This window comes from Monodelphis domestica, chromosome 4, assembly GCF_027887165.1.
Source record: "Monodelphis domestica isolate mMonDom1 chromosome 4, mMonDom1.pri, whole genome shotgun sequence".
In the NCBI taxonomy this organism is placed as follows: domain Eukaryota; kingdom Metazoa; phylum Chordata; class Mammalia; order Didelphimorphia; family Didelphidae; genus Monodelphis; species Monodelphis domestica.
In genome coordinates, this window is record NC_077230.1 from 117,583,486 (window position 1) to 117,606,910 (window position 23,425).

Sequence of the window (23,425 nt, forward strand, 5' to 3'; positions counted from 1 at the left end):
ATGAGCTAACATAATAAAAATGACAATCCTACCCAAATTAATTTGTTTATTTAGTGTCATACCCATTGAACTACCAAATAACTTTCTTACTGAATTAGAAAAAAAATAACAAAGTTCATTTGGAAGAACAAAAGATCAAGGATATCCAGGAAAATAATGAAAAAAAAAATGAAGGAAGGTGGCCTTGTAGTGCCAGATCTCAAACTATACTATAAATCAGTGGTTATCAAAACAATATGGTACTAACTAAGAGACAGAAAGGAGGATCAATGGAATAGACTTGGGATAAGTGAGCTCAGCAAGACAGTCTATGATAAGCCCAAAGATCCCAGATTCCGGGACAAAAATCCACTATTTTATAAAAACTGCTGGGAAAATTAGAAGAAAGTATGGGAGAGATTGGGTTTGGATCAACATCTCACACCCTACCCCAAGATAAACTTAGAATAGGTTAATGACTTGACTATAAAGAAGGAAACTATAAGTAAATTAGGTGAACACAGAATAGTATAGATATCAGATATTTGGGAATGGAAAGATTTTAAGACCTAGAAAGAGCTAGAAAAAAATCACAAACTGAAAAATAAATAATTTTGATTACATTAAATTAAAAAGGTTTTGTACAAACAAAACTAATGCAACCAAAATTAGAAGGGAAGCAACAAATTGGAAAACAATTTTCATAACAAAAACCTCTGACAAAGGTCTAATTACTCAAATTTATAAAGAGCTAAATCAATTGTACAAAAATCAAGTCATTCCCCAAATGATAAATGGGCAAGGAACATGAATACACAATTTTCACTTAAAGAAATCAAAAGTATTAATAAGCACATGAAAAAGTGTTCTAAACCTCTTATAATCAGAGAGATGCAAATCAAAACAACTCTGAGGTATCGCCTCAGACCTAGCAGATTGGCTAATATAACACCAAAAGAAAGTAATGAATATTGGAGGGGATGTGACAAAGTTGGGACATTAATGCACTGCTGGTGGAGTTGTGAATTGATCCAACCATTCTGGAGGGCAATCTGGAACTATGCCCAAAGGGTGATAAAAGACTGTTTGCCCTTTGATACAGCCATACCACTGCTGGGTTTTTACCCCCAAAGAGATAATAAGGAAAAAGACTTGTACAAGAATATTCATAGCTACGTTCTTCGTGGTGGCAAAAAAATTGGAAAATAAGGGAATGCCCTCCAGTTGAAGAATGGCTGAACAAATAGTGATAGATGTTGGTGATCGAATACTATTGTGCTCAAAGGAACAATGAACTGGAGGAATTTTATGTGAACTTGAATGACCTCCAAGAATTGATGCATGGTGAGAGGAGCAGAACCATGAGAACATTACATACAGGGACTGATACACTGTGGTATAATCGAATGCAATGGACTTCTCCATTAGTGGCAATGCAATGATCCTGAACAACTTAGAGGGATTTATGAGAAAGAACACTATCCACATTCAGAGGAAAAACTGTGGGAGTATAAACACAGAAGGAAACAACTACTTGATTAAATGGGTGGAGGGAGAAATGACTGAGGATGTAGACTCTAAATGATCACCCTCGTGCAAACATCAGCAACATGGAAATTGATTCTAATCAAGGACACATGTAAAACCCAATGGAATTGCATATCAGCTACGGTAAGGGGTGGGGCATGGGGGGGGGGGAGAATATGATTTTTGTAACCAAGGAATAATGTTCTAAATTAACTAATTAAATACATTTTTTTTTTTAAAAATAAAGTAACTATGGTCTTTTATGTGTAGTTTGTTTTTTTTTTTTGTTTTTGTTTTTAGAGAAGTACATACATGCATATGTTGGTATCCCAAAAATCCTAGGGCAATTAAAAAAAACAACAACATAAAAGTATTGGATAAATAAGACTGGCGTCAGATTTGGAGCTCAGTCCCTAGCAAATTAGGAGGAGCTTTGTAGCTAAATTTAGAGTTAGAAGAGTAATTTTGTTACCCTGTATAATTTAATAAGGTAGTAACCAAATTATTCTTCTAACTGACCTCAGCTTCAAATCTGAATTCAGTCTACCTTACCATCCAAGCAACTCTTTGTTCAGACAGTCTACCAGGAAATTGATATTTTATCAAATATCCAGCAGAGGAAATGTGGGGCAAAACTCAATTTTGAAATTTTTTTATCATTCTATTAGAAATAAAGACAAAAATCAGGGGCAAAAAGAAGGAAAGAGAAGAGAAAAGAAGGAAGAAAAAGAAAACAGAGAGAAAGAAAGTCTGCATTAGAGCAAGGTCAAATACAGATAACAGTTCAGCAATAGATATGCACAGCTCTCCTTCATCTGTGTTCACCTTGCCCTTGTCTCTCTACTAAGAAACCAGTCTACAGAGATGTCTCCAGAATGAGGTCTGCCTCCTACAAAGAAGACAGCTTCTTAACTTGAGGACATTTCATAAGGGACAGTGAATTCCCTGCCTAGCTAACAGTGCAATAAATACTAAAGTTGTGCAAACAGGTTTTGAGAGATTCCCAGCAACCCCCAAGCATCTGGAATTACCAGCATATGAGCTAGGATGTGGTAAAAATTATTATCGATGAACACATTACTCTGACACCTGCTTTATCAACAAGGCAAAGAAAAGTTATAGGCAGGATGTGACTCTCCTCCTAGAGAAAAGATTAGATGGAAGTTGCTATGAGTAATCTCAATGATCTTAATTCTGCCTTGTATTTGTATAGATCCTTTACCTTTGCTAAAAGCTTTCACAGTTAGTTTATTTTATTGTCGAATCTCTCTTTGAAATATATAGGCAGGTAGTATTATTATCATTTTACAAAGGGAAACAAACTCAGCAAAGCTAATAGATTACTTTTGGTCACACACCTGATCTGGATAAACTGAGAATAAAACCAGAGTCTCAGACAGTAATATTGTTTGAAATACATGGCTCCATCAATACGTAGAGGGCACCTACAAATGTAAGTTAGATGAGACCTAGGGAGATTTTCAAATGTGGAAATGTCCCAGCATGTTGGAGTTATTTCCTTAATTCTACAGAAGAGAGTATTAGCCTAGCATCTCTGAACTTGTTTTTAAATATACATATTTAAATAAATACATGTTTTGATAACTATATATTTTATATTGTTATATTTAATTTATGTAGAAATACATTTATGTAGAATTATTTGTAATATTGTTTTATTTAATTTATGTAGAAATACATTTATGTAGAATTATTTGTAATAATTGTATTAACATTAATATAACATTATATATTATAATAATAACTATATATATATTTAATGTATTTGAATATTTTATTTTATATAGTATATGTAACATATACTATATAATAATTTATGTCGTATTTGAAGTTTTGGAAACACTTTATAAATATGTCTCATTTCATCTTCCCAAGGGGAAAGGAAAGGAAATTAATATATAATTATATAAGGACTAGGAACTTTGCTAATTACAGTTCATAAGTATTATATCTTTTATCCTTACAACAATCCTATGAGGCAGGTGCTATTATTATCCACATTTTACTGGTAAGGAGACCAAGGCAAACAGAGGTTAAGTGTCTTGCCCAGGGTTACACCGTTTGTTACTGAGGTCAAATTTGACCTTAGCTTTTCCTGCCTCCAAGTCCAGGGCTCTAGCCACTGACACAAATGTGTCTAATCAGTTTCTTTTTTAGTCCTGTATATTTTATTTCATGCATTTAAAAACCTTATTTTAGAAGGTGTTCATTGGCTTCCCTAGGCTACCAGAGGGGTTCATGATTTAGAAAAGGTTAAGAATCCCATTTGAATTATTTTACATTTTTTAAAAGAAAATAGCTTTCTCTGCCAATTCCTTGAGTTTTGCGCCACCTCTCATAGCCTTATCTACCCCACAATAAAAAAATTGAAATCTGACACAAACACAAACACACACACACACACACACACACACACACACACACACATATGCTGTCCTTTCTACTTAAACACTGTACAGTCTTTGGGAAGTCATTTCTTCTCCTTGCTTTTGAGATTCCTCATCTTAAAATGAAGAGGTTTGACTAGGTAACATGATCCAAATACACAAAAAACTGGACTAGACATCAGGAACCTGTGGTTTTATTCTAACTTTATAATTGTTTGAAATTGGGCAGCCTTCACAAGTTAACAAATGTCTCTGAATCCATTTAAAATGGGACAATATGTGCCTACTCTCTGCCATTCTTTGGGACTGGTTTCTCTTCTTTTTTCTACTCACCTAAAATCCATTTTGCAAGTTTCAGTACTAATCGTTTGCTTCTCCAAGAAGTGTTCAAATGATAATTTATTCTTAATTGATCTTTTCCTTATATAAACATCTATATCACTTAAAACTGAACCACCCAGTGGAGTGATTAAGTCACTTAAACTCCCTTGGTCTCAGTTTCTCATCTGTAAATCTGAGGGTTAGATTAGATGCTCTCCAAGGTCCTTTCTAACTTCAGAGCTATTATTCTACGTGCACCTATGTCTTAAAAATCATATGATAAATTCTAAAGGCCCACAAAGGGAAATAGTCAGATATCCATGGCACTCCTACTGCCCCTCAGATGTAGCCTGGAATCAAAGAGTGCACTGAGAAAAGTGCCAAATCTCTCCCTGGGCCCATTGAAACACAGTCATTAATACTGCTAACAGGGCCATGTGTTAGATTTGGCCTAACAAAGGGCAGCAGATGCATCCTACTAGGCAACCTAAGGGCTACTCAGATCACTTCTCTAGCCAGAGCAAGTTACATCTGCTTTCATCCCAGCTGTCAGGCTGGTTGGCTGAAGATTGAGGAGTATCCTTGACTGGAAACTTCAGCATCCCCAGGCTCTACTACTTCATGAAAAATGGATGTAGCTAGGGGCTGTAGAGCAGAGTCAAGTACACCATAACTGGCCTACAGATGGTGTCCTTCTTCTAATGACAGGGAACAGCCAACTGAAAAAACATTGCAGAGATATTGCTAAGTGGAATATACCTTTCCAGGATTCAGAATCAATTTAATGCAATTTGACATGTATTGAGTGCTTATTACATGTTCAGCCCTGGGGGATATAGAATTCAGAAAACAGTCTCCATTCTCAAACACAGAGAATCTTAGCTTGGAGTCTATGAATTTGGGTTTTAATTTTTTTTTTTTGCTAGAGGAGAAGATTTTTTTAGAAAATTTTATTTAATTAATTAATTTAGAATATTTTCCCCTATTTACAAGACTGTTTTTTTAAAAATATGTTTTAGTAACATTATTTCAATGTAGTTGGTTTCCTTTGTAATCCTGTGTATTTTATTTTTGGTCCTTAAAAAATAATTTTTCTGAGAAGGGGTTCTAAGAATTCCCCACATTGTCCAAGGTGTCCATGAAATAAAAAGTTATTAATCCCTCAAAGATAGTTTTATCTTTATAAAATAATAGGAAATATGCATATGAAAGTATAGTATAATAAATTATTAAACTACAAAATGAGTGTTAGGAGGAGTGCTACAGAGCTCAGGAAAAGCAAGGTCAACTTGGGAAATGAAGATGAACTATAGCTTACACAAAGTCAATCATATCTATGCAGAAGTCATTTCATTGCTGTGAACCATTCAAAACTGTCTCATAAACCTTAGTGAGCCAATGAAGATGCGGCAAGGATAGAGATCCTAAAGCCAAATTAGTTTAGAATAGTGGAGGGTGGGAACCTGGTTTCTCAAAGTCATTCTCAAACAGCCACCTGAGAATAAATGTGACTCACCTGTGATGAGGGTAGCACATCCTTTGAAGCTACCATAATCACATATAGATATTTACTGAAAAACTTTGGATCTCATTGATGAAATATTTGGTGCGGTATAATGAGAAGCACTTGGAATAGGTTCTTCTCTTCAAAATTCATGTCTTATGGCAAAAGGGCTGTGGAGGGCACAGGCCATGTGGCTAAGAAGGTTTTGGTGGCAGGTGCAAAAACCGAATGCCAAATGTTTTCCAAGCGGTAGAATCAGATGCGTAGTTTAGTAGAAGTCTGTTGTGTATCTAATTTTTCCATTAAGAATTTCATAGACAGAGAACTGATAATCGCTCTCCCAGTGAATCCTGATGAGGTATACTTGCTTGGTTGAAGAGGAGGAAAATGAATATGTGCATTTAAAATTTTTATGATTACATTTTCAGTGAAGTGTGGGGGGTTGCAGTTTGATGACTGTTTTAATGCAATTGGTTCCACTTAGGAGATATGACATGTTGAAATGTGATGAGCAAAGATGTCCTAAATGCTTCCTGGGTAATTGGAATTCAAGCGGTAACAAAAACTGGGCATTGTTGATGATTTTAAAACAGGATTTTTTGAGGCTTTTTTTCTCCCCCCCCCCAGAAGAAAATGCAATAGATTATAAGAACTCATGATCCTAATAGGAGAAAAAAACAACTGAAAAAATAACCTACTGGTGACTATTTCTTCTGCATTTGGATCAAGAATTTGATTCTGCATAAAGAACTTTGTAATATTTTTGGCTCATCAAAATGAGATAGGCTGTCTTGTGGAGATAGTTAGATACCTTTTGTTAACAAACCAGAAGGCAATAGAAACAAGTCTTGACATGAAAGGGATGAGGTGTGACAATTTGTAATGCCAATATTTGTTAGATATGAACCTGTCAGCATTTATTATTTGACTAGGAAGACCATGAAGTCTTTTACTCATACTTTTGAAATTGGCCATAGAACACTGGTCTTCTTAAGTGTCTATATGGTCTGGGAGTAAGCATACAGTGGAGAAGGATCACTATAATTATTTCTTTGATAGTATAAGTAGTAGAATTATTATTATCGTTCCTATTATTATATAATATTTAAAGACTTGCAAAGTATTTTGGCTATATAATTTTATTTGATTTTCACAAAAATTCTGTAAAGTAGGTAGTATTGTCTAACCACATTTTACATCTGAGGAAATTGAGGCTTTGAAAGTTTAAGTGTTTAAGTGACTTACCTAAGCTCATATATGGGACTGGAGTGAGATTTGAACTCATCTCTTTCTGACCCCAGGACTACCACTCTAGCAACTACTGTCACTTAGTTGCCTTAGGGAATGTTGCCATCCTAGTATGTTCCAAAGATACAATGAGGGAAGGGAATAAGCCTTTACTAACTGCCTATTATGTGTCAGGAACTATATTAAGGCTTTTATAGATGTTATTTCATTTAACATTCACAAATTCAACATTCACAAATAAACATGGATGGCAGATATTTTGCTCCCCATTTGACCTCTAAGAAAACTTAGTTAGACAGAGGTGAAGTGGTTTGGCCAGAATCACAGCACTCCGTGTCTGAAGCCAGACTTGAATTCTAGTCACACTGACTTCAGGGCTAACACTGAGCCCCTTAGATTCCTAGGTGAAAATAACATTAAGTCTGGAGTCAGAAACTCAATTGAAATTAAATGATGTTTTCTGGATTATTCTGGAGCATGTCTTTTGACATCCTCCATCCTCAATTTTCCTTAACTGGAAAAATAACGGGCTTGTAAATTGGGACCCCTTCCAGTCCTAGACATATGATCAAATATAAACAGATAGATTGATCTTTTCATCTCTCTATCGGCATGTGTGTATGTGTGTGCCTTATGGAAACAATGCCTGCCATCTACTCCTCTCCCTAGGAATGGCATCCAGGTATTCCTTGGACACCTCACACTCTGTGGTTTCAGTGCATATATGGATCATAGTGCAGGAAGAATGCAGAGCTCGGATACAGAGCAGCAAATCTATATAATTCAAATTGAGCAAGTAAGTTCCTATCTGATTAAACACACTAAGAAGCCTCTCCCTTTATTAAGGGAGTGCCTGAAAGGGTCTCAGATGGAAAATCCATCCCTTCAAGTATTCCTACAGAGACTAGCAAAGCACTTTTCACAGGCATTGTAGAGAGGGTTTCTATGCACAGAAAGGATTTTGCCATTGTCTGGGATATTAGACTAGATAGTTTCTAAAGTCCCTTTCAATCTTGGGGTTTGAGGATTGCAGCTTACCTTAAATTTTGTGTAACATTTTAGAGAATAAAACAGCCATTTATTCCCTTCTTTTCATGATTTCTTATCATTCCAAGAGAGGTAGAAGGTCAGAAACTAGTCAAGCAGATAAGATGGCAGATGAAACACAATAGTTTTAAGAAAGCAGGAACTCAAAGGACTTTTACCTTTGACAAGGAGCAAATAACTGGGCTCTAAGGGCCTGACCAACCTAGACTATATTTAAGGTATATGAGAGATTTTAGGATACAGCAAAAGAGACAGATAAGCGATCAGGAAGATGGAATGCAAACCAGGAGAGTGACGTTTCTTTGAAGCCAAGAAGGAAGGGATTTTTTAAAAATAAAGAGGCCATCAAATGCTATTAAATGCTTCAGAGGCAAAGGAAGCCAAGGACTCTGAAAGGGCTGCTGGACTTGAATCATTAGTGACTTTTAAGAAATCAGTTTGGTAGGGTGATAAGGAAGGAAACCAGATTATAAGGAGTTGAAGAGTTAATAGGTAGTAAGGAAATGGAGAGAGTAAATGTAGTCTCTCTATAACTGTGATAATAAAGGAGATGAGAGACATGGGATACTAGTTCCAAGGTATAGTGGGGTTAAAGTAAGGTCTCTCAGAAATTAGTGAGACTTGAGAATGTTTATAGCCAGTGAATAAGAGAGATACAAGATGTTAGAGGAGAAATGCCTGATGGAACAAGATAAAAGATAAGGTAAAATCCAAGACTCAAGCAAATTCAAGCTGTAGTTTTAGCTATAGAAATGAAGAGTCTTCCACTTCTTCCCCTGGAAAAGAAATGGGGAAAAAAGAAGTAATGAACAAAGATACAGATAAAAACTAAAATGTGTAGTTGACAGACCTCTTGAATATCTTCTTTCTAAGCACAGAATAAGACAAGGTTCTTAGCAGGGAGGAAAGTTGTACAGGAGAAGGGGGAGATTGGAGTTTTTAAGAATACTGAACTAGATTGGCAATAGCCACTTTGGGATCAGCCACTGGAGATACCACATGTAATTTCCAAAATTACATTGTCATTATGATATAGAAGAAAAAAGCTAAGAAACTTAATCATTACAAGCATTCTGGCATCTCTCAGTTAGCCACCAAAGGTAATATTTGGTCTACTATATCAACTACTGAAAAGCACAATCAGGCATTTTCTTAATCCAAAGCAACTTCATTTAGGCCATAAAACACTACCAAATGAATGAATTTTACTGTACAACATTTTCAAAAATAGTAGCAGAAATAAAATCAAGATTTCTATGGGTATTCAACACCATTAATGGGCCTGGATTTGGTAGTTTTCAAAAAAAAAACTTCACTGTCAAGAATTTCATTCATCTTCCAAAGCTATATTTATTCAAAGTCATGGAGATTCAGGTATCCTTAAATGGGGAGAACAAGGAGAAGAAAAGTTTAAGGTGTGCACAGGGCCAATAATGAATGAAAATCAGGGAGCAGAACACACAAAATGTTACAGAATTTTTTTCAGAGATACTGTTCCAAAAAGATACAATCAAGCATAATGGAGCTCTGTTACAGGTTTTATAGGACAAGGTGCAATTGGAATCTGAAGATTGAAAGTAAACTAAGTTTCCAGGAAATTTGGTCAATATTTTGAGTATTAAATATAATAATGTTTATAAAGTTCTGCTAAAATTGCAAAGCACCACATAAATGTAAGTTATTATTCTGAGACTCTTTGTATGTGCATTTGATTTGCATGAAACATTTGAAGCTCTTCAATAGTAAAAGCAGTCAATTGACATGTGCTGCCTTCTTTTACCCTACAGTAAGGCAGAGTATCATTATATTATCTATCTAACAATGCAGTCCAATATCAGACAATATAAATTAACATTCTTTAAACCACTAGTAGAGTATCCATTTCAATTATATTCTGGCATATTCATGGTAGAGCCCCCCATGAGGCTGAGTATCTCCACTGGCCACTGGCATGGTACCAATATTGGCATTGAGATCACAATTGAAACTACAGGATAATATAACACATTGCTTTTTTAAAAATTAAAATAGGCCATTTAGAACTCTAGCCAACCTTCCCTATCTGGAACATACTCTCTGAGCTAAATGTCTCCCCCTGTCCTATATTCATAGGATATAGGTACTTACAGGTACTATGGTCTATAATACAGTTTTTTGAACAAAGAGAAAAAGAAATATGTTATGTTCCTACCAGAGGCCTCCTCTTAGAATCATTGATTTAGAGATAGAAAGGAGTCGTGAAGACCCTCCTCATATTATAGATAATTCATTGAGGACCAAAAGGTTGTTACTTTCCCAAGATCATACATATCTAGATAAACTGGAATTTGAATCTAGATCTTTCCCAAACTCCTACTTATTGGACTAGATCTCTCAGGTGCTAGGTAACTAGTCCTAGTTTACCTATTCCTAGAGATCACTGAAAAACTCTTTGTCTCAGACCAGTCTTGGGGTCTGAGACTACATTAAAAGGAAAATATTGTGGGAGATAGTTGTTTTCCTTTACCTCTCACCAATCAATGGGAATTTCAATAGCTCTCTGCCCTTGTCATTCTAAACTCGCTTCTACTGAAGTGATTTCTGCTATCTGGATCCCTGAGTGTCATGGATTTGGGAGCCACTATTCATGCTCTTGGCTTCCTCTCCTTTGATCCTCTCCACCAACAGACACTTGAGCCCTGGCAGCTTGTGTCCACTCAGTTCCACTCCAAGGTCAGCTGCTGCTCTTTCCCACAAGATGATCAGCAACCTCAATTGCAGTGGCAGCTTCTGGGTACCCCTATTTCATGAATGACTAGTGGGAGTCCTGGGTCTTGAATGATCAATCCAGTTACTGTGGCCAATCTCTTTGCTATGCATAGTAACCATAACTTTTCAAAAACCAAAAAAAGGTAAAAGAAATCTAATACTTGTAATCCCATGCATAGATCTTGCCAATTTCCTTTCTTCTCTCTGTCCTATACAGTATCGGCAATATTATTTTCCAGAATCTTACAATTCTGTTTTTCCCTCTGCAAATTTCCAGGGCTCCTTAATGTCCCTACCCATTTACCCTCTCAAAAGATGAAAAAGTTGTATAGAAATCCCTGCTACATTATTATTTCTTCAACTTAATAAACAGGCTTTCCCAAATATTGAGTTGTACAACAAAATCTAGGACAAAGTCTTGAAGACAATGTCCTCAGCAGTGTTGTGCCATTCATCAAAGTACTTTTCTTCTGTGCCAATGATGTTTAAAGAAAGAGTAATCAGCATGTGTCTATGAGTCAGAATTAAAAACCATTCAGTTTTGAGCTCAGATGTCCAGAGGACAAGAGATTCCGAGGAGCCAGTTTTGAACCTGAATACAGGTTGGAAAATTTGTCTTTCTTTCTCTAGGCCTCTTGCTGTCAATCCACAAGTATGAAATGGGTTATGAACACAACCAGTGTCAATCTGGTCACTCCCCAGTCAAGCTCATCTTTTATGGGTTAGTTCAGGTTCATCTGGAATATGGAACTGCTGCAAAGCCTTGTTGTAATCTGTATTTGCCAACAGACAAGGAACTTTGGCAGGCACTAGGATGCCTCCCCTGATGAAGCTATTTCATTTCAGTTCATTTCAGTTGTGTGTTTCTGATTCAAGTCCACAGACACATCTTGGCTCAAAAATGTCCATTGGTGATGCACAGTATAACAATATCAGCTCTCATTGATATGGAAACCCATGTTAGGACATCTCCAGCACAGAGACACATTAGGTTTATTCTTTATTTTGAAGATCTACAGTAGGTTATTGAATTTAGAGATTAAATGATATTAGAATTATTTTATAAAATTTAATCTGAAAGATAATACTGGTTATGGACCTGGAAGAATGACAACCTTGATTTATCCCATTTCCCCCTACAGTTTTTCAAGACTGACAGCAGACAGTTCAGGAATGGGGATTTATGGGGTAAGAAACTGGCACACAACAGAAATTGTCAGAGATGCTGGTGGAACCTGAGAGCCTTGCCTCAGAGACAAGGGATTATATTTTGAACATGTGTGGCTTGCCCTAAAGATCTATACTCCAGCTACAATAAAGTCCACAATATCTCCCTGACAGCACTTAAGTGTTGGCTTCAGTTTATTATGCTATATCCTGGATGGCTTTGAAATACTATAATTATTTTTTTAAACCTAGGACTAAAAAAGTGACAAGCAAGGGAATAAATGGGATCTTCTAAATATATAATAAAGTCAAGGTTCAAATGGCACCATGGAGGCAGACTCTAACATTTCATTCAGAAGTCAGGAAAAATCAAAAAGGTAGAGGATTTAGAAAATAGTTTGGACAAAGTCAATTAACATGCATTTGTTAAGCATTTATATTATATTAAATTATATTAGATTAAATGTTTGGGCAGAGTTCCAAATTACCCTCCAGAATGGTTGGATCAATTCACAACTCCACCAGCAGTGCATTAATGTCCCAATTTTGCCACATCCCCTCCAACATTCATTACTTTCCTTTGCTGTCATGTTAGCCAATCTGCTAGGTGTGAGGTGATACCTCAGAGTTGTTTTGATTTGCATTTCTCTGATTATAAGAGTTTTAGAACACTTTTTCATATGCTTATTAATACTTTTGATTTCTTTAAGTGAAAATTGTCTATTCATGTACCTTGCCCTTTTATTATTTGGAGAATAGCTTGAATTTTTGTACAATTGATTTAGCTCTTTATAAATTTGAGTAATTAGACCTTTGACAGAGGTTTCTGTTATGAATATGTTTTCCCCAATTTGTTGCTTCCCTTCTAATTTTGGTTGCATTTGGTTTTGTTTGTACAAAAAACTTTTTAATTTAATGTAATCAAAATTATTTGATTTTCATTTTGTGATTTTTTTCTCTTTCTGGGTCTTAAAATCTTTCCCTTCCCAAAGATCTGACATGTATACTATTCTATGTTCACCTAATTTACTTATATTTTCCTTCTTTATATTCAAGTCATTCACCCATTCTGAGTTTATCTTGGTGTAGGGTATGAGACATTGATACAAACCTAATCTCTCCCTGTTGCTTGTTCTTAAAAATTTGGGGGCCTGATCTCAAATAGTTTTCTTTTTAATATATAACAAATTTCCACATAAGATTTCCAAAGTCATATGATCCATATTGCCTTACTCCCTTCTTCCCTACCCACTCCTGAAGCTGACAAGCAATTCAATCTGGGTCATACATATATTATCATACAAAGCATATTTCTATACTACTCATTTTTATAAGTGAATAATCGTATGGAACCCAAACCCCCAAACTTATACCCAATAAGTGATAAATCACGTTTTCACCTGCATTTCTACTCTAACAGATATTTCCCAGGAGGTAGATAGCATTCTTTTTCATAAGTCCTCAGAATTGTCCTGGATCATTATATTGCTGTTAGTAACAAAGTCCATCACATTTGGTCATCCCACAATATTTCAGTTACTGATATAGATCTTTCCAGCTCTTCTGAAATCATCCTGCTCATCATTCCTTATAGTTCAATAGTATTCCATCACCATCATATACCATAATTTGTTCAGCCATTCCCAAATTGAGGGACATCCCTATAGTTTTCACTTCTTTGCCACCACAAAAAGAGGAGCCATAAATATTTTTGTACTAAAAGGTCCTTTACCATTTTAAAAAATATCTTTCAGATACAGACCCAGTAGTGGTATTACTGTATCTAAAGGTAAACATCGTTTTATAACCCTTTGGGCATAATTTCAAATTGCTCTACAGAATGGTTGGATCAGTTCATAACTCCACCAGCAATGCATTCATGCCCTAATTTTGCCACATCCTCTCCAACATTTATTATTTTCCTTTACTTTTATATTAGTCAATCAGCTAGGTGAGGTGGTCCCTCTGAGTTTTTTAAATTTGAATTTCTCTAATAAAGAGAGGTATAGGACATTTTTTCATGTGACTTTTGATAACTTTTATTTCTTCATCTAAAAACTACATATTCATATCCTTTGACCATCTATCAACTGGAGAGTGACTTGGAGTCTCATAAATTTGACTTAGTTGTTCTGTATTGAAAAAATGAGACTTTTATTAGAGAAATTTGTCATAAATTTTTTCTCAGTTTGTTACTTCCCTTCTAACTTTTGTTGCATTGATTTTGTTTGAACAAAACCTTTTTTAATTTAATGCAATCAAAATTATTCACTTTACATCTTGTAATTTTCTCTATCTCTTGTTTGGTCACAAAATCTTCCTTTTTTCCCAAGATCTGACAGGCAAATTATTATATATTCCCCTAATTTACTTATAATATTACTCTTTATGTTTAAATCATATACTCATTTTTACCTTATCTTGGTATAGGGTGTGAGATATTGATCTAAACCTAATTATTGGCATTCTGTTTTCCAATTTTCCCAGCAATTTTTATCAAATAGTGAGCTCTTATCTCAAAAGCTGGGATCTTTGAGTATATATATATATATCAAACACGAGATTGCTGAGGTCATTTAGCCCTAGTCTAGTCTATTGATCTATCCTTCTATTTCTTAGTACCAGATTGTTTTGATGATTACTGCTTTATTGTTCAGTTTAAGATCTAGTATTGCTAGGTCACCATTTTTCACTTTTTTTAGTTCCCTTGAAAACATTCCAGATTACTTTTTTATTTATATAAAATAGGGTATTTTTGGTAGTTTTATAGGTATGGAACTGAATAAGTAAATTAATTTATGTATAATTGTCATTTTTATTATATTAGTTTGGCCATGTCATGTACAATTTTTTTCTGATTCTTTAGATCTTATTTTATTTTTTTGTGAAAACAGTTTTATAATTGTTATCATATAATCCCTGCATTTGACAAATAGATTCCAAATTTCTTATATTGTCTAACATGATTTTAAATGGAGTTTCTTTTTCAACTTTTGCCACTGAAATTTGTTTGAAATATATTAAAATGCTGATGATTTATGTGTGTGTATTTTGTATTCTTCAACTTTGCCAAAGTTAATATCTATTTAAACTAGTTCTTAATTGATTTTTCTAGGATTCTCTAAGTATACAATCAAATATCTGTAAAGAGTGATAGTTTTGTTTATTTATTGCCTACTCTAATTACTTAAATTCCTTTTTCCCCCTATTTGATAATGCTAGAATTTCTAATACAGTATTAAATAATAGTGGTGGCAATAGGCATCCTTGCTTCACCCCTGATCTTATTAGAAAGGCTTCTGACTTATTCCCATTGCCGATGATACTTGCTGATGGTTTTAAATAAATACTACTTAATATTTTAAGGAAAGGCCCTTCTATTCCTATACTTTCTAGAGTTTTCAATAGTAATGGGTGTTGTATTTTGTCAAAGATGTCTTGTGCATCAATTGAGATAATAATGTGATTTTTGTACATTTGGTTATTGATATGGTCAGTTGTGTGGATGGTTTTCCTAATATTAAACCAGTCTTGCATTTTTTTATATAAATTACACCTGGTCGTAGTGAATACTCCTTGTGATATATTGCTATAGTCTCTATGATAGTATTTTGTTTAAGATTTTTCATCAATGTTCTTCAAGAAAATCAGCACCATATTTGTACATAAAAAGAATTGGGTAGGACTCCTTCTTTGCTTATTTTATCAAATAGTTTGTGTAGTATTGGGATTAATTGTTCCTTAAATACTTAATATAATTCACTTGTGAATCCATCTGGGCCTGGCAGTTTTTTCTTAGGGAGTTTATTTATGGCTTCTTCAATTTCTTTTCTAAAATGCTATTATTCAAGTATCCTATTTACTTTTTGGTTAATCTAGGAAATTTGTATTTTTTCAAATATTCATTAATTTAACCTTGTTTATCAGATTTATTGTCATATAATGAGTGAAATAGCTCTTAATAATTGCTTTAATTTTCTCTACATTAGAGGTAAAATCACCCTTTTCATTTTTGATACCGGTATTTTGATTCTCTTCCTTCTTTCTTTTTAAAATCAAATTAACTAATATTCTACTATTTCACAGAAGCAGTTTCTATTCTTATTTATTAGTTTAGTAATTCTTTTACTTTAAATTTCATTTTTTCCTTTGATTTTTAGGATTTCCAATCTAGACTTTAATGGGGGATTTTTAATTTCTTCTTTTTCTAGTTTTTTAGTTATATACCCAATTCGTTGATTTGCCTTTTATTAATTTTATTGATATAATCATTCAGGGATATAAATTTCCCCTGAGTACTGCTTTCATTGTGTCCCACAAATTTTGATGCGTTGTCTCCTCTTTGTCATTCTCTTCAATGAAATCAGTGATTGTTTTGGTGATTTATTCTTTGACCCATCTGTTTTGAAGAATTGATTATTTAGTTTCCAATTAACTTAAAATTATTTTTATTTTTAAATTATTTTTTCCATTTCTATGTATTTTGTTTTCTTTTCTTCCCCTCTTCCCTCCCTCTTCCCAGATCCAAAAAGCATTTCCATTGGGTTATACAAATCTTATCACTTAACCCTATTTCCACATTATTCATTTTTGCAATAAAGCAGTCTTTTAAAATCAAAACCCCAAATCAAATATCCGTATAAATAAATAAGTCATTTTTCTGCTGTGTTTCTACTCCCACAGTTCTTTCTCTAGATATGGATAGCATTCTTTCTCATAAGTCCCATGGGATTGTCTTGTATTATCAAAATCCATTATATTGTATTGTTCCACAATATTTCACTTTTTGTATATAATGCTCTCTTGGTTCTCCTCATTTCACTCTGCATCAGTTCCTTCAAATTCTTTCAGTTCATATAGAAATATTTGAGTTCATTATTCCTTAAAGCAAAGTAGTATTCCATCATCATCATATATCACAATTTGTTCAGACATTCCCCAAACTAGGGTCACCCCTTCATTTTCCAATTTTTTTTCCACCACAAAGAGTGTGGCTATAAATATTTATGTACAAATATTTTTCATTATTATCTCTTTAGGGTACAAAACTTGCAGTGGTATTTCTGGAACAAAGGAAATTCATTCTTGTAAACCCTTTGAGCATAGCTCCAAATTGCCTTCCAGAATGGTTGAATCAATTCACAATTCCACCAGGAATGCACTAGTGTCCCAATTTTGCCACAATTTCTCCAACATTTATTATTTTCCTTTACTTTTATATTAGTCAATCATCTAGGTGCAAGGTGGTCCCTCAGCATTGTTTTCATTTGTATTTCTCTAATTATGAGAGATTTAGAATACCTTTTTCATGTGCTTATTCATAGTTTTGATTTCTTTAACTGAAAACTGCCTATTCGTTGATCAATTTGTCAATTGGGCAATGGCTTAATTTTTCATACAATTGGCTTAGCTCCTTATAAATTTGAAAAATTAGACATTTGTCAGAGGTTTTTGTTATAATTTTTTTCCAAATTTATTTCTTCCCTTCTAATTTTGGTTGCATTAGTTTTGTTTGAACAAACCCTTTTTAATTTAATGTAATCAAAATTATTCATTTTACATTTTGTAATGTTCTCTATCTCTTGTTTGACCTTAAATTCTTGTCTTTCCCATAGATCAGACAGATATACTACTATTCTATGTCGCTTACCCATTCTGAATTTATCTTGGTATAGGGTATGAGATGTTGATCTAAACCTAGTCTCTTCCATACTGTTTTCCAATTTTCCCAGCAGTTTTTGTCAAATACTAGGTTCTCCAATTAACTTTTAATTTTTTTCTATGAACCCTTATTGATTATCATTTGTATTGCATTGTGATCTGAAAAAAGTTACATTTTTCTTTTTTTGTTTGGTTTTGCTTTACTGCATTTGATAGTGAAGTATTTATGGCCCAGTACATGGCCGATTTTTGTATATGTAGCATGTGCTACTGAAAAGAAGGTATATTCCTTTTTATACCTATTCAATTTTCTTCAGATGTTTATTAAATCTAACTATTCTCAAATTTCATTCAATTCATTTACTTCTTTTTTACTTAATTTTTCTTAGATTTATCTATAGTTTTGATAAAGGAAGTTAAAGATCTATTTCCTCCTTATGCTCCCTAAATTTCTCTTTTAAAAATCTGGATGCTATATCATTTGGTGCATACATATTAAATATTTATATTTCTTCATTGTTGATACTGCCTTTTATAAAGATGTAATTATCTTCCTTATTAATCCTAATCAGATCTATTTTTGCTTTAGTTTTGTCTGAGAACATGATTGCTACTCCTACTTATTGTTTGTTTCAGTTGAATGCCAATAGATTCTGCTCCAGCTTCTTACCTTTACTTTGTGTTTACATGCCTCAGATATGTTTCTTGTAAACAGCATATGTTAGCATATGGTTCTGGTTTTTAATCTATTCTGCTATCTGTTTCTGTTTTACGCATGAGTTCATCCCATTTATATTCACTTATGATTACCATTGGTATATTTCTCTCTATCTTGATTTCCTCTTTTAATCCTGCCCTTTCTCTTTTCATTCTTTCTCTCAACACCAGTGTTTTGCTTTCAGCCATTCCCCTTCTTTCTCCCTCCATTTTATTATTCTCCTTCCCACCACCACCCACCTTATTTCTCTCCTACTTCTCTATGTGGTCTTTTAATTATCCCCACCAACTTTTTCCTCCATATTACTCCCTTTCCCACAACACACTTTTTTATTCCCCTCTATTTCTCTATAGGGTAAGATAAGATTCTATGCCCTCGGACAATATCATAGTTCTTCCCTCTCTGAGACAATTCTAATGAAAGTAAGGTTTAAGTATCACTCATCACCACCCTCATCCTCCCCTCCACTGTAATAGTTTCCCCTCCTCACCATTTTATATGATATAATTTATCCAATTTTACTTTTCCCTTAGTGCAATTCTCTTTTTCACTCCTAGTTTTATTTTTTACTATAGCACCCTCTGACTATGTATACTTCTGACTATAATTTTTGAGTTTCAGATATCATATTTCCATATATGAATATAAATAATTAACCTTATTGAACCTCTAAATTTTTTTCTCTTTCTTATTTACCTTTATACTATTTTGGAATTTTATATTTGAACATCAAATTTTCTGTTTAAGTCTGGTCCTTTCTTTAGGAATGCTTGGAAGTCTTCTTTTTTTTAATTAAATCACTATACTTTCCCATGAAATAATATAGTCAGTTTTGATGGATAGGTGATTCTTGATTGTAAATCCAGTAAATCCTTGCCTTCCAGAATATTGTATCCCAAGGCTTCTGATCCTTCAATGTGTAATCTATCAGATCCTGTGTAATATTGACTAGGCTCCATGGTATTTGAATTTTTTTTCTTTCTGGATGTTTGGAGTAATTTCTCTTTGGCCTAGGAGCGCTTTATCCTGTCTATAACATTCCTGAGAGTTGTCATATGGGGCTTATTTTAGGAGGTGATCTGTGGAGTCTTTAGGTTTCTATTTTACTCTCTTGTTAAAGGATATCAAGGAAGTTTTCTTTGATAATGTCTTTTTAATATGATGTTTAGGCTTTTTATAGTCATTAATTCAGGTATTCTAACAATTCTTAAATTACTCTCCTAAAAAAGTCATTTTTTCAATGAGGTATTCCATATTTTATTTTATTTTCATTCTTTTGATTTTGTTTTGTTGTTTTTTTATTTCTCATGAAGTTATTAGTTTCTATTTGCTCAATTCTAATTTTTTTAAAAATGAATTTCTTCCATGGTGTTTTGTTCCTCCTTTTACATTTTGTCCATTCTCCTTTCATTGTCACTTTTTTTTTTCCATTAGAATTTTTTACCTCTTTTTCAAGTATTTTCTTCAAGGTCAATTCTTTTTTTTAGGAAACTCTATTCTTCTTTGGGTTTTTGTGACTCTTTCCCCAGTTTACTAATTTAGCTTTTTTAGCTGTTATTTTCCTTTTTGCATTACTTTCATTGCTTTTTCCTATTTTTCTTCCAATTTTTGACATGTTTTATTTTATTTTTAATTGATTTTTGAGTTCTTCCAGAGCTTGAGACCAATTCCCATTTTTATTTTAAGTTTTGCATATGATTGCTTAGCTCTCACCATCCTCTATTGGTTCTGTGCTATGTTTTTTTGTCCCCATAGAAAATTTTAAGGATTAAGGGCTTCTTTTGTTGTTGCTCATTTTCACTTGTCTTTTTTATGCTTTGGGGCTGAGAATTAGGAAAGCAGCTTACTGATTCTGTTTCCTCTGCTGCTGGTTTTCAGGAATCTGAACTGTGAGCTATTTTGCCTTGGGACTAGGTCTTCATAGCAGTGAAGGCTTGAAAGGGCCCAACATTATGGACTTCTGTGCCTCACTGAAGGCTGGTGACAGGGTCCCCAGACCTTCAAGGGGTGAGTCTGAAGTACACTTTTGTTGGTATAGCCCCCATCCTGGGATGGCAAAGTTAGCCTATGTACTGTTGCAAAACCTGGCACAGTAGGTGGGAGGGGTTGTTGGACACACTCCTCTGTATGTAGTTTTGCTTCAGGTTTCCCCTATTCCATGAAAATCAACTCTCTGTCTGCCTTTCAAGTTGTGTTCAGCAGGAGAGCCCCTCACTCCATCTTCCTATTGGCTTTTGACTCCTGTAGTTTTGAGGCACTTATTAAAAATTGGTTTGAAAGGATTGTCAAAGCAGTTTCAGCTTTCATTTCTACTAAGCTACAATCTTGGCTCTGCCCATTTCTCATATAGTGTTTCAAGTTAAAAATAATCTCCAAACATAACAACTTCAGTTTTAGTTCATCAGAACTTTAAGAATTTTTCCTAAAAGTTCTGAAATATTTTAATTAATGACTTAAAAGATCATATTCTCTAGCAAGCATGTAGAGGAAACCCAGTTTCTTTCTATTTGGTTCATTCCTGGGCTACATGAAATATTGCCTCACTACACTAGTCAGTTAATCCAGTTTCAAATCCACCAGTATTTATTTTGTGTACTATATTTCCTGAAGTATGCAATATAGAAGAAGGCATAATTCATTTCCTCAAAGAATCTATAATATAATTGGTATAAATACCATATAAACATCAATTAAGAAATTTAAAAAATATTGTAATTAAGAATCAAACTAAAATTCAGACATTAACTCATAGGGAAAATTCACTTGTAGTAATAGCAGAAAAGGATCAAAGAAGAAAAACAAATCAGGTAAATTTGAGGGATGAATAGGATTTGGATGGGATGAGAAGAGATGAGAGCATCTCAGGGGAAGAGATTGATACATGCTAAAATTCAAAGGCAGAAAATGAGGATCAAATATGTGAGGCAATAAAAAGAACAAAGAGCTAAGACTAAGGAGCAACTGAAAATAAAGTTGGATCAGAAGCCTTATTATAGAAAGTGTTGAATGACAAAGAAGGTTTATGAAATATATACACCTTACAAATTCTCTTCCCAAATAACAGTTCTCAACTTTGGCCATGACAGAAGGCATGAAATTGTTTAAAGGAAGGGATATGAAAATGTGTATGCCAAGCATCATTTCATGTGCTGAATAAACAATGTCATATGCATTTACAAATAAGTATTTTAATTAGTCTACAACTAGAAAACAAAGTCAATGGAACATGAAATATGGATGCTGAAAGACCTGAGTTAAAATCCTGACAGACTTTACTACCTATATGACCTTGGGCAAATCCGTTACCCTCTGTCTGCTTCAGTTTCATCATCTGTGAAATAGAAATAATTGCCTTTACTTTATAGTGTTGTTGTGAGGATCAAACAATAAAATATATGAAAAGCATCTCATAAACTTTAAGGTACAATAAAAATACTAGATGTTATTATTGTTTTTTCAGCTCTATGTGGATCTTTTGGGAGGGCTAGAGATATGAAACCATTTTTCCATCAGTTCTGGAAATTGTATTTGTTGAAACTCCCATTACCTGTGCAAATAATCAACTTGTCTATTACATAGAGTCTCAAACATGTGCATGGGGATTTAAGAAGCTCTGACTTGTCCATGGTCACATAGATAGCATGTCAGAGGCAGTTCTGGAACTCAGGGCTTTCTAATTGCAAATCTGTCCATTAATTATATTATTCTCACATATGTCTTATTAATAAAACAGAAATTTATTTAAAAGCAATATTGAATTTGGTATACCTTTTTGTCATTTATTTTTAAATCAATGTAAGCTATTGGTACCACTACTGTCTTGTGAGAATTTGCAAACTAAAAATAGTAATAATAATTAACATTTTAAAAAATCTTTTCATGCTCAAGAAAAATTTGGATGGGACCTAATGTCCTTACAGGGAAGCAGAAGGATAAGGCTTCTCAGCTCACTTTGTCAAAGGTGCACCTTGGGAGATAACAGAATTATCATGTCAAGGACTAAGTTGTTGAGCACAGGAGTGACATGATGAAAGCAGTGTTTAAGGAAGATTAGTCTGGCAGCAATAAACAGGAGGGATTAGAGGCAGGACAGGCTGAAGATAGAGAAAGCAACCAAAAGGAGGCCAGGTGACAATTTAGACACAAAATGCTGAGTGCTTGATTAAGGGTGATAAAGGAAATGGAGAGTGAAGATGGGATTTGATAGATATTTTTAAAGAAAACATCAGCAGTACCTGTTGACAAATTAGGTACAGGAATAAAAGAGTTAAGAGGTAAAGGTGAATGTAAGATTTCTAGCTTAGGAGTCAGGTTGAATTGGGGCACTACTGCATTTTTATAATGATTTGAGGATTTATTCACAAAAGAGAAAACTCTCAAAAATATAACATAAGTCTCTGTCCTGTGCTTCAAACATTCACCTCCAACTCCCTGATGAATATTTCTTATTAGAATAGACTATCATAATCTTAAAAATTAAAATGTCAAAAATGAACATTTTCTAGTTCCAAATCAACTTTCTATTTTATTATCAAGTCATTCAACCATGAAATTCTCATCTTCCCTTTCTTCCCTCTCCCCTTGCCTTTTTCATCTCCTTGCCATTCTCCAATAGTCCCACCTCCACACCTGTCACTAAGTACTAAGTTCTGTTCATTTTTCCTATGAATTATTTTTATTAGATTATTTTTGCTGTTTTTATTCAATCTGTCATAAGCTTCTTCAGGCATGGACTTTTAGAGTGTCAAAATTCCAGATTTCCTGAGTTCTCCCAAGACAAGTTAAAATGTTCTTTGGAAATGTTTATCAAAATAAATAAAAATACAATGAAACACAGATAATGTGGCTTTCAGGGATCCATTTCTGAGTTCTAAACAATTGATTTACAATACATTCCCAATTGGTTTCATGCCTTCAAACCTCTGCCTCCCAAATCTGTTCTGTACATAAATGCCAACAGGATTATGAGTGGGGTAATTAGGACTTTAACCTAATACAGTGAAATTTACCTGGTACTACCAGAATTTGTACTTTAATAGTACAGAAACTTAGCAACTATTAAGCAATAATACTTAGTTAAAACATGAAATTATCAGA